The sequence below is a fragment of the Schistocerca cancellata genome, chromosome 1, assembly GCF_023864275.1.
Source record: "Schistocerca cancellata isolate TAMUIC-IGC-003103 chromosome 1, iqSchCanc2.1, whole genome shotgun sequence".
Taxonomy (NCBI): domain Eukaryota; kingdom Metazoa; phylum Arthropoda; class Insecta; order Orthoptera; family Acrididae; genus Schistocerca; species Schistocerca cancellata.
In genome coordinates, this window is record NC_064626.1 from 1,151,082,118 (window position 1) to 1,151,095,685 (window position 13,568).

The window sequence follows — 13,568 nt, forward strand, 5'->3', positions numbered from 1 at the left end:
ATTCACATTTAAGTGCCTCGCAGAGGGTTCATCGAACCACCTTCACAATTCTCTATTATTCCAATCTCGTACAGCGCGCGAAAAGAATGAACACGTATATCTTTCCGTACGAGCTCTGATTTACCTTATTTTATCTTGGGGATAGCTCTTCCCTATGTAGGTCGGTGTCAACAAAATATTTTCGGATTCTGAGGTGAAAGTTGGTGATTGGAATTTCGTGAGAAGATTCCGTCGCAACGAAAAACGCCTTTCTTTTAATGATTCCAGCGCAAATCCTGTATCATTTCTGTGGTACTTTCTCCCGTATTTCGCCATAATAACAAAACATGCTGCCTTTCTTTGAACTTTTTCTATGTACTCCGTCAGTCCTATCTGGTAAGGATCCCACACCGCTCAGCAGTATTCTAAAAGAGGCCGGACAAGTGTAGTGTAGGCAGTCTCCTTAGTAGGTGTCCTGCCAATAAAACGCAGTCTTTGGTTAGCCTTCCCCACAACATTTTCTATGTGTTCCTTCCAATTTAAGTTGTTCGTAATTGTAATACCTAGGTATTTAGTTGAATTTATGGCTTTTAGATTAGAGTGATTTATCGTGTAACCGAAGTTTCACGAGTTCCTTTTAGCACTCACGTGGATGACCTCACACGTTTCGTTATTTAGGGCCAATTGCCACTTATCGCACCATTCAGATGTCTTTTCTAAATCGTTTTGCAATTTGTTTTGATCTTCTGATGACTTTACTCGTGGACAAATGACAGCGTCATCTGCAAACAACCCAAGACGGCTCTTAGATTACACTGATTTATCGTGTAACCGAAGTTTAACGAGTTCCTTTTAGCACTCATGTGTTTGACCTCACACTTCTCGTTAGTGTCAGTCAGATATCTTTTCTAAATTTTTTTGCCGTTTGTTTTGATCTTCTGATGACTTCTTTAGTCGATAAACGTCAGCGTCAGCTGCAAACAACCTAAGACGGCTGCTCAGATTGTCTCCCAAATCGCTTATATAGATAAGGAACAGCAAAGGGCTTATAACTCTACCTTGGGAAACACCAGAAATCACTTCGGTTTTACTTGATGACTTTCCATCAATTACTACGAACTGTAACCTCTCTGTCAGGAAATCGCAAATCCAGTCACATAACTGAGACGGTATTCCATAAGCACGCAATTTCACTACGAACTGTTTGTGTGGTACAGTGTCAAAAGCCTTCCGGAAATCCAGAAAGCCGGCCAGAGTGGCCGAGCGGTTAAAGGCGCTACAGTCTGGAACCGCACGACCGCTACGGTCGCAGGTTCGAATCCTGCCTCGGGCATGGATGTGTATGATGTCCTTAGGTTAGTTAGGTTTAAGTAGTTCCAAGTTCTAGGGGACTTATGACCACAGCAGTTGAGTCCCATAGTGCTCAGAGCCATTTGAACCATTTGAAATCCAGAAATACGGCCGATCTGTAATCCATTGTCAATTGGACTCAACACATCATGTGAATAAAGAGCTAGTTGTGTTTCAGAGGAACGATGTTTTCTAAACCCATGTTGACTGTGTGACAATACTCGTTTTCTTCGAGGTAATTAATAATGTTCGAACACAATATATGTTCCAAAATCCTGCTCCATATCGACGTTAACCATACGGGCCTGTAACTTAGTGAATCTTTGTTTCAACGTAAGGAAACAGAAAGGGATGGTTGAGCCCAAACAAAGCAGGAACTCGTCGTACAAACACCTGCGCACATCCATAAAAGATACTTTTATGCCTCTACTGGAACAGCGACGGTGTGGTGTACTCCGAATTGCTTCCCCGCGGTCTAGCCACCAGTGCTGACATTTATTTTCTACAGCTGAGACGTCTTGCACACGCAGTCCAAGAATAACGATCAGGAAGGCAGCGTGAAGTGGTGTTATTCCACGATAATGTCCGCCGGTATTCTGCTAGACTGACAAAAAAACACTACACTTAAGTTGTGTTGGGAAGTCATTCCCCACCCACCTAATTCACCTGCTCTTGCGCCCACAGCTTTTTACCTTTCCCGCTCTCTATCCAATAACCTTCAAGGAACTTCCTTTTCGGATGAATGCGCTCTGAACGATGCTCAACGAGTTCTTCGCCACATAAGAGTCGCGGAAGCGAAACATTATCCCAGCGTTGGCAGACTGTTGGAAATAGTGAATATACAATATGGCTAAAAAGAATCATACGATTTGGCATGTCTATATTTCTGAAACTAATAAATATATACAATGAATTTTATTTTTTGATGAACGGGTTACTCAAAAAGGTTCTTTTTTTTTATACCTGTTCATAGGTGTTGAATATGCCCTGCTTGAGATGCGGTATTCAAATTGTTCCCACATTGCAGAGATCACGTCTTGAGCTACAGTTTTCATTGCTGCTGTTATGTGATAGTTTATTCACTGTTATTGGTAACGGAGGCACATAAACAGAATCTTCTATAAAACTCCACAAGAATTAATCTTATACAGTCAGGTCCGGTGACCTTGGAAGCCAGTAATGTAAAGCCCGGTCCACACGCAACGATCCGTCTGCGCAGACATCGGCGCAGATGTCTGTACATGCAAAAGATCGCTGCAAATGTGGTGTGTTCACACGACACAAACCCCCATCTACTACTCGTCCGCCATCTGTCGGTGTAGAAAAAACTCCCCGCAATTTTTCAATTAGAGCATTGTATGCTGCCGTCTTTTTGTCTCGGTCACTGTATTCTTTACTTTTAACCTTCCACAAACATGGGTGGTTTCTATATATTTCAATGAATTCACTTACAAACTCTCAGCCATTTTAATGCCCTGTGCGCACAAATACAAACACCTGAGATGTACGCTGACTGATCGTTGCGTGTAGACGGGCCTTCAGGCAGAATCATTTGGTCCAGTTCAGTAATCCTTTGATTGAAAAATTCCCGCACTTGTGCATGTCAGTGTGATGGTGTCCTACTCTGTTGGTAAATTAAGTCGATCGACTGTTCCCACACTCTCCAATTACGGGAATAGAAAGTTCTCAAGCATATCGAGATATGTGCTTCCTGTAAGCGTTCTCGGCAAAGGAAAATGGACCATACATACATTAAGTTTTGGAGAGTTCGTCTCATGTTGTACAACTTCATGTGGTTGTTCCGTACCCCACATTGTCGCGTTATGACGGTTCACCCTTCCATTTAAAGGCAATGTTGCATCGTCACTAAACACTAAGGGTGGAAGGAAACAGTCATCCTCCATCTAGCCGAGAACGAAATTACAGAACTCCACACGTTGTTCCTTGTCACTTTCACGATGAGCTTGCAGTAGCTGAATTTTGTATGGTTTCATGCGTAAACGTCGACGCAGCACACGCCAGACGTACATCGGGGACATGTCGAGCTGCACGGCGAACGGATTTCTGCGGACTCCTTGTGAAACTATGGCGGATGCGTTCGACGTCTGTGTCAGACATTGGGAGATGGCCCGGCGATTTGCCTTCACACATACGTGTTTCTCGGAATTGTTGTTCATGCCATCGATTAAGTGCTCTGTGCTGTAGGAGAATCCACACATACATAGTACGGAAGTCTTTCTGTTGTCCCGAAGCCATTGTTACTGAAACTGAAGTGGGTGCACACTGCTGATACCTACCGGGAACCATGTAAAACTCGAGAGCCCGCTCTTTCCAACAGCACGTTGTTCACATACGTATCTCAAATAATATAACAGTTTTGATATACCGGGTGATCAGAAAGTCTGTATAAATTTGAAAACTGAATAAATCACGGAATAATGTAGATAGAGAGGTACAAATTGACACACATGCTTGGAATGAGATGGGGTTTTATTAGAACCAAAACAATACAAAAATTCAAAAAATGCCCGACAGATAGCGCTTCATCTGATCAGAATAGCAATAATTAGCATAACAAAGTAAGACAAAGCAAAGATGATGTCCTTTACAGGAAATGCTCAATATGTCCACCATCATTCCTCAACAATAGCTGTAGTCGAGGAATAATGTTGTGTACAGCACTGTAAAGCATGTCCGGAGTTATGGTGAGGCATTAGCATGTGTTTCAGCATCCCTATAGATGTCGGTCGGTCACGATGCACTTGCGACTTCAGGTAACCCCAAAGCCAGTAATCGCACGGAATAAGGTCTGGGGACCTGGGAGGCCAAGCATGAGTGGCGGATGAGCACACGATCATCACCAAACGACGGGCGCAAGAGATCTTTCACGCGTCTAGCAATATGGGGTACAGCGCCGTCGTGCATTAACAGCGTACGTTCCAGCAGGTGCTTATCAGCCAGGCTGGGGATGATGCGATTCTGTAACATATCGGCGTACCTCTCACCCGTCACGGTAGCAGTTACAAAACCAGAATCACGCATATCCTCGAAGAAAAAGGCCTGATAACGGTAGATGTGGTAAATCCAACCCATACCGTGACTTTCTCGTCGTGCAATGGAGTTTCCACGACAGTTCTACGATTTTCGGTTGCCCAAATTCTGCAGTTGTGGGCGTTGACAGACCCTCTGAGCGTGAAATGAGCTTCGTCGGTCCACAACACGTTACTCAACCAATCGTCATCTACCGCCATCTTTTGAAACGCCCCCACCGTAGATGCCCTCTGCTTCACTAAATCGCCAGGTAACAGTTCATGATGCCGATGGATTTCGTACGGATAGCATCGGAGGGTACGCCTAAGTGCCAACGAAACAGTAGTGTATGGAATGCCGGTGCGACGTACGACTGCACGAGCGCTGACTTCCCCGTGCACAGACGAACCCGCTACAGTCTCCATTTCTTCCTGAACTGTCTCAGTAGCATTACGCCTTGTGCTCGGTCGGCCACTACAGGGTCTATCGTCCAAACAACCCGTGGCCTCGGACTTCGAAATCATTCTCGCCACAGCTGCATTTGTCAACGGACCTTTACCCGTTCGAATCCCCTTCCTATGACGATAGGATCGTAACGCTGAACTAGCACATTCCCCATTCTGATAATACAGCTTCACTAAAAGCACCTTTTCAGGTAAAGTCAACATGCTGCGACTGCTGGCGCATCTGATTCTCTCTCTCATTACAGCTGCTTTTATACACGATTGTCATGCGCAGTCACTGACGTTTTGCTGTCCAGCGCTTTTTGTCGAACATTTTGTGAACTTTGTTTTTTTGGTTCTAATAAAACCTCATATCATTCCAATCATGTGTGTCAATTTTTACCTCTCTATCTACATTATTCCGTTGTTTATTAAGTTTTTAAATTTATACTGACTTTTTGATCACCCGGTATATGAAGATGTCCATGCGACTTTTCGCGGATGATGCTGTAGTATACAGAGAAGTTGCAGCATTAGAAAATTGTAACGAAATGCAGGAAGATCTGCAGCGGATAGGCACTTGGTGCAGGGAGTGGTAACTGACCCTTAACATAGACAAATGTAATGTATTGGGAATACTTAGAAAGAAGGATCCTTTATTGTATGATTATATGATAGCGGAACAAACACTGGTAGCAGTTACTTCTGTAAAATATCTGGGAGTATGCGTACGGAACCATTTGAAGTGGAATGATCATATAAAATTAATTGTTGGTAAGGCGGATACCAGGTTGAGATTCATTGGGAGAGTCGTTAGAAAATGTAGTCCATCAACAAAGGAGGTGGCTTACAAAACACTCGTTCGACCTATACTTGAGTATTGCTCATCAGTGTGGGATCCGTACCAGATCAGGTTGACGGAGGTGATAGAGAAAATCCAAAGAAGAGCGGCGCGTTTCGTCACAGGGTTATATGGTAACCGTGATAGCGTTACTTCAAGTGGCAGACTCCGCAAGAGAGGCGCTCTGCATCGCGGTGTAGCTTGCTGTCCAGGTTTCGAGAGGGTGCGTTTCTGGATGAGGTATTGAATATATTGCTTCCCCCTATTTATACCTCCCGAGGAGATCACGAATGTAAAATTAGAGAGATTCGTGCGCGCACGGAGGCTTTCCGACAGTCGTTCTTCCCGCGAACCATACGCGACTGGAACAGAAAAGGGAGGTAATGACAGTGGCACGTAAAGTGCCCTCCGCCACACACCGTTGGGTGACTTGCGGAGTATAAATGTAGATGTAGATGTAGATGGCATCTGTTCTTTGGGGCATGTCCGAAAGAACAGATACCATCCAAGGCTCACCGGCCATTCGACCATCTTCTTCTGTGTGGATGCACAAACAGTGCCTGAACTCTTAACGGGAGACCGAGCGAGGTGGCGCAGTGGTTAGCATACTGGACTCGCATTCGGGAGGACGACGGTTCAATCCCGTCTCCGGCCATCCTGATTTAGGTTTTCCGTGATTTCCCTAAATCGTTTCAGGCAAATGCCGGGATGGTTCCTTTGAAAGGGCACGGCCGATTTCCTTCCCCATCCTTCCCTAACCCGAGCTTGCGCTCCGTCTCTAATGACCTCGTTGTCGACGGGACGTTAAACACCACTAACCTAACCTAACCTTAACGGGAATCGGCAGTAAAGCCGCGAGTAATGAGCATAATGGGCAGGGGCACTATGAATATAGTGCGGGACAATAAGTTGCGAATGTGGGTCACTCGGGAGGCGTACCAGAGATAAGTCCCTGCAGTGGCACAATCCACTCTGTCCTGGGAGACTCGTATGGGTAGAGTGTATGCCATGTAAGCAGGAGATCCCGGGTTCGAGTCGGTCGGCACACACATTTTCAACTGTCCCCGTTGACTTATAACAACGCCTGTATGCAGTTAGGGGTATTAATTTCCTTGTAATTACGTAATAGTTTTGATTTTTCTTAAATCGAATGATACTTTTTGATCTACCCTGTATTATTGACGACTAAAGTCTCTGTTACATGTAGCTGTTGTGTTTATTAAACTTATGGGAAAACGCTGCGAACCTATGCACCAGCTTAATGCAAAAGCGCTGCTACTGGACTGACCTTGAGTTTGGAAGAAGTAGTCTTGGTCCTCCTACTCAGATGCACTGATGGCTGTTGAAGTGTGTTACATTCTCCCTCTTGAATATTCCGTCGCTATGGTATATGCTGCAAAATTAAACTGCGCCGTTGCAGATTAACTACCAAGAACGGAGCCGGACGTTGTCGAAGAGTCACACCGCGCACTGGAATGAGAAATAACTGACAGTGCCGGGATAAAGTCAGACAGCGCTTCCGCCATGGCGCAACGCACCAAAACTGTCAGTTGGAAGAATACACCCGCGAATACAGCTGCTATAGCCAAGCTGGAAGCGTGCTGGATTGTCATTCAGGAAAGAGGATACGCTTCGCGCTTCGTGAGGCTCTACTGTTCGGCTAAAAGGGCTGTATTTATTGCATTCCCAGCATTGCGACGACGTCATTTTAACCGATGCCAGATTCTTTAGTTGTTTTCTCAATGCTTCGTGTAATATAAAGTTGTTGTGAAAAGAATGCTTCTTTCACGTGATTGAAATTAGAGCTATTTCTCAGTCATGTGCCGCAACTGAATTAAAACGTTCATAAACTGCTCCACCCGTTCGTTATTTACTCACAATTCTGTACTGTCAGTGTCTCAACGGATCCAGTATCACAACTGTACTAACAAAAGACGCTACCACAGGGATGGCGGTTATCGCTGGAACAACCGCTTCCCGGTCATACATCGGTTTTTTCCGCGCCAGTTAAACCTGACTATTAAAACTGCTCAAAGTAACCGCTTTATAAAATAACTGATTTCCTGCTTTTTATCCCTGTTATTTCCTGTAGTAAACGTAGAACTCGAACAAAGACAGAAAAATTTTGAGTCACTCAGTTTCAAGTTCAAGTTTGTCTTCCTCCGTTCGCAACTTTTCTCGAAATGTGAAAAAAATCGCCAGTACAAAAAACTCACCAGTATTCTCCTACTGAATCTAATTTTTTGACTCTTTGCTCAAAAATAATGTAATCCAGAATCATACCACTATTTCGGCATCAGGAATAATCAGTGCTAGAGGCTGAAAATTGATGTTAAAGAAATCCGTTATTCGTGTTAATATGTCCTTTTGCAATGGCTACAAGCAGATAAATGCGTATTATGTAGACACAAGCAGTAGAACAGCTGCTGTCTATTTTTATTGCATACGATGACTGATGACTGCACTGATGTTAAGTTTATAATTTATTAATGTTTCCATAATTCATTTCCTCTTTTATTATCTCATAGAAGCGGCAGACAAACCTTTAATCTTGTAAAGCAAATGAAGCGTTGTACTTCATTGCTGCGTCACTTCTTAAAAATACACTCCTGGAAATTGAAATAAGAACACCGTGAATTCATTGTCCCAGGAAGGGGAAACTTTATTGACACATTCCTGGGGTCAGATACATCACATGATCACACTGACAGAACCACAGGCACATAGACACAGGCAACAGAGCATGCACAATGTCGGCACTAGTACAGTGTATATCCACCTTTCGCAGCAATGCAGGCTCCTATTCTCCCATAGAGACGATCGTAGAGATGCTGGATGTAGTCCTGTGGAACGGCTTGCCATGCCATTTCCACCTGGCGCCTCAGTTGGACCAGCGTTCGTGCTGGACGTGCAGACCGCGTGAGACGACGCTTCATCCAGTCCCAAACATGCTCAATGGGGGACAGATCCGGAGATCTTGCTGGCCAGGGTAGTTGACTTACAACTTCTAGAGCACGTTGGGTGGCACGGGATACATGCGGACGTGCAGTGTCCTGTTGGAACAGCAAGTTCCCTTGCCGGTCTAGGAATGGTAGAACGATGGGTTCGATGACGGTTTGGATGTACCGTGCACTATTCAGTGTCCCCTCGACGATCACCAGTGGTGTATGGCCAGTGTAGGAGATCGCTCCCCACACCATGATGCCGGGTGTTGGCCCTGTGTGCCTCGGTCGTATGCAGTCCTGATTGTGGCGCTCACCTGCACGGCGCCAAACACGCATACGACCATCATTGGCACCAAGGCAGAAGCGACTCTCATCGCTGAAGACGACACGTCTCCATTCGTCCCTCCATTCACGCCTGTCGCGACACCACTGGAGGCGGGCTGCACGATGTTGGGGCGTGAGCGGAAGACGGCCTAACGGTGTAAGGGACCGTAGCCCAGCTTCATGGAGACGGTTGCGAATGGTCCTCGCCGATACCCCAGGAGCAACAGTGTCCCTAATTTGCTGGGAAGTGGCGGTGCGGTCCCCTACGGCACTGCGTAGGATCCTACGGTCTTGGCGTGCATCCGTGCGTCGCTGCGGTCCGGTCCCAGGTCGACGGGCACGTGCACCTTCCGCCGACCACTGGCGACAACATCGATGTACTGTGGAGACCTCACGCCCCACGTGTTGAGCAATTCGGCGGTACGTCCACCTGGCCTCCCGCATGCCCACTATACGCCCTCGCTCAAAGTCCGTCAACTGCACATACGGTTCACGTCCACGCTGTCGCGGCATGCTACCAGTGTTAAAGACTGCGATGGAGCTCCGTATGCCACGGCAAACTGGCTGACACTGACGGCGGCGGTGCACAAATGCTGCGCAGCTAGCGCCATTCGACGGCCAACACCGCGGTTCCTGGTGTGTCCGCTGTGCCGTGCGTGTGATCATTGCTTGTACAGCCCTCTCGCAGTGTCCGGAGCAAGTATGGTGGGTCTGACACACCGGTGTCAATGTGTTCTTTTTTCCATTTCCAGGAGTGTATTTCCAGGTTAGGGTTGGTTCCATTCTGCAACACAACAGATGTCCGACGACGGCAGCGAAAAACTACCCGTATAGACCATGAGGGGGCGAGTGCTGCACACTGCACCAACACGCGTACCTTAAATAGTTCAAATGGCGCTAAGTACTATGGGACTTAAGGGACCGATGACCGTAGCAGTCTGGTCCCTTTCATCCCCCCAAACCAACCAACCAACTATGGGACTTAACATCTGATGTCATCAGTCCCCTAGACTTAGAACTACTTAAACCTAACTAACCTGAAGACATCACACACATCCATGCCCGAGGCAGGATTCGAACCTGCGACCGTAGCAGCAGCGCGGTGCCGGACAGAAGCACCTAGAACAGCTCGGCCACAACGGCCGGCCGCGTACCTTAAGCTACGACACATTGCAACAGCAACATTATTGTCTAAGCAATCCTGTACCAAAACTTATATCATATGTTTCTCGTTTCTGTCGGCATTGTTTTAAAATAGCACTGACCGCTTTTACCATGTTCTATAATAACGCAGTATTTCAATCAACTGCAAATTCTACAAATAAAACTCACTCCTTTTTATTAAAAAAAAAAGGTTTACTTAAAAGTGAAAAATTTCAGTACTGTTGCTTGATACTTCGTTTTTTTTTTTTTGTTCGGTTATCAGCAAAAAATAAAAAAAACTACCTTTTATATCAGAGACCAAACAAATATCGAAAATACCGGTCGCTCAGAACTAAAACAAAAATAAAAAACAACCTTTTATAGTAAGAGACCAAACAAATATCGAAAAATATCGGTCATTCAGAACTACTTGGCTTCTACAATTCCTAAGCTAACGGCACGTATTTATCGATTATACAGGGCTATTACAAATGATTGAAGCGATTTCATAAATTCACTGTAGCTCCATTCATTGACATATGGTCACGACACACAACAGATACGTAGAAAAACTCATAAAGTTTTGTTCGGATGAAGCCCCACTTCAGGTTTCTGCCGCCAGAGCGCTCGAGAGCGCAGTGAGACAAAATGGCGACAGGAGCCGAGAAAGCGTATGTCGTGCTTGAAATGCTCTCACATCAGTCAGTCATAACAGTGCAACGACACTTCAGGACGAAGTTCAACAAAGACCCACCAACTGCTAACTCCATTCGGCGATGGTATGCGCAGTTTAAAGCTTCTGGATGCCTCTGTAAGGGGAAATCAACGGGTCGGCCTGCAGTGAGCGAAGAAACGGTTGAACGCGTGCGGGCACGTTTCACGCGTAGCCCGCGGAAGTCGACGAATAAAGCAAGCAGGGAGCTAAACGTACCACAGTCGAAGGTTTGGAAAATCTTACGGAAAAGGCTAAAGCAGAAGCCTTACCGTTTATAATTGCTACAAGCCCTGACACCCGATGACAAAGTCAAACGCTTTGAATTTTCGGCGCGGTCGCAACAGCTCATGGAAGAGGATACCTTCAGTGCGAAACTTGTTTTCAGTGATGAAGCAACATTTTTTCTTAATGGTGAAGTGAACAGACACAATGTGCGAATCTGGGCGGTAGAGAATCCTCACGCATTCGTGCAGCAAATTCGCAATTCACCAAAAGTTAACGTGTTTTGTGCAATCTCACGGTTTAAAGTTTACGGCCCCTTTTTCTTCTGCGAAAAAAACGTTACAGGACACGTGTATCTGGACATGCTGGAAAATTGGCTCATGCCACAACTGGAGACCGACAGCGCCGGCTTCATCTTTCAACAGGATGGTGCTCCACCGCACTTCCATCATGATGTTCGGCATTTCTTAAACAGGAGATTGGAAAACCGATGGATCGGTCGTGGTGGAGATCATGATCAGCAATTCATGTCATGGCCTCCACGCTCTCCCGACTTCACCCAATGCGATTTCTTTCTGTGGGGTTACGTGAAAGATTCAGTGTTTAAACCTCCTCTACCGAGAAACGTGCCAGAACTTCGAGCTCGCATCAACGATGCTTTCGAACTCATTGATGGGGACATGCTGCGCCGAGTGTGGGAGGAACTTGATTATCGGCTTGATGTCTGCCGAATCACTAAAGGGGCACATATCGAACATTTGTGAATGCCTAAAAAAACTTTTTGAGTTTTTGTATATGTGTGCAAAGCATTGTGAAAATATCTCAAATAATAAAGTTATTGTAGAGCTGTGAAATCGCTTCAATCATTTGTAATAACCCTGTACACTGAGGTGGCAAAGGTCATGGGATACAACATAATATCGTTCGGATCTCCATTTCCTGGCAAAGGGCAACAACGTGGTATGAACTCAACAAGATGTTGAAAGTTGTCTGCTGAAATATTGAGCCACGCTGCCTCTATAGCCGTCCACAATTGCGGAAGTGTTGTGTTGCCAGTGCAGAATTTTGTCCACGGGCTGACCTCCAGGTTATGTCCCATAAATGTTCGTTGGGATTCATGTCGGGGGATATGGGTAGCCAAATCGTTCGCTCAAATTATCCAGAGCGTTCTTCAAACCAATCGCGAACAACCGTGGCCTGGTGACATGGTGCGTTCTTATCCATGACACTTTCTTCGTTGTTTGGGACCGAAAGTCCATGAGTGGCTGCAAATGGTCACCACAAAGCCGAGCATAAACATTTCAGTTAATGATCGGTTCAGTTCGGCCAGAGGAGGCAGTCCACTCCGTGTTAAACGCGGGTGACACCATTGTGGAGCCACCACCAGTTTGCGCAGTGCCTTGTTGACAACTTGGGCCCATGGCTTCGTGCGGTCTGCGCCAAACGCGAACCCAGTTATCTACATCTACATTTACACTCCGCAAGCCACTCAACGGTGTGTGGCGGAGGGCACTTTACGTGGCACTGTCATTACCTCCCTTTCCTGTTCCAGTCGCGTATGGTTCGCGGGAAGAACGACTGTCTGAAAGCCTCCGTGCGCACTCTAATCTCTCTAATTTTACATTCGTGATCTCCTCGGGAGGTATAAGTAGGGGGAAGCAATATATTCGATGCCTCATCCAGAAACGCACCCTCTCGAAACCTGGCGAGCAAGCTACACCGCGATGCAGAGCGCCTCTCTTGCAGAGTCTGCCACTTGAGTTTGTTAAACATCTCCGTAACGCTATCACGGTTACCAAATAACCCTGTGACGAAACGCGCCGCTCTTCTTTGGATCTTCTCTATCTCCTCCGTCAACACGATCTGGTACGGATCCCACACTGATGAGCAATACTCAAGTATAGGTCGAACGAGTGTTTTGTAAGCCACCTCCTTTGTTGATGGACTACATTTTCTAAGGACTCTCCCAATGAATCTCAACCTGGTACCCGCCTTACCAACAATTAATTTTATATGATCATTCCACTTCAAATCGTTCCGCACGCATACTCCCAGATATTTTACAGAAGTAACTGCTACCATTGTTTGTTCTGCTATCATATAATCATACAATAAAGGATCCTTCTTTCTATGTATTCGCAATACATTACATTTGTCTATGTTAAGGGTCAGTTACCACTCCCTGCACCAAGTGCCTATCCGCTGCAGATCTTTCTGCATTTCGCTACAATTTTCTAATGCTGCAACTTCTCTGTATATTCCAGCATCATCCGCGAAAAGCCGCATGGAACTTCCGACACTATCTACTAGGTCATTTATATATATTGTGAAAATCAATGGTCCCATAACACTCCCCTGTGGCACGCCAGAGGTTACTTTAACGTCTGTAGACGTCTCTCCATTGATAACAACCTGCTGTGTTCTGTTTGCTAAAAACTCTTCAATCCAGCCACACAGCTGGTCTGACATTCCGTAGGCTCTTACTTTGTTTATCCGGCGACAGTGCGGAACTGTATCGAACGCCTTCCGGAAGTCAAGGAAAATAGCATCTACCTGGGAGCCTGTATCTAATATTT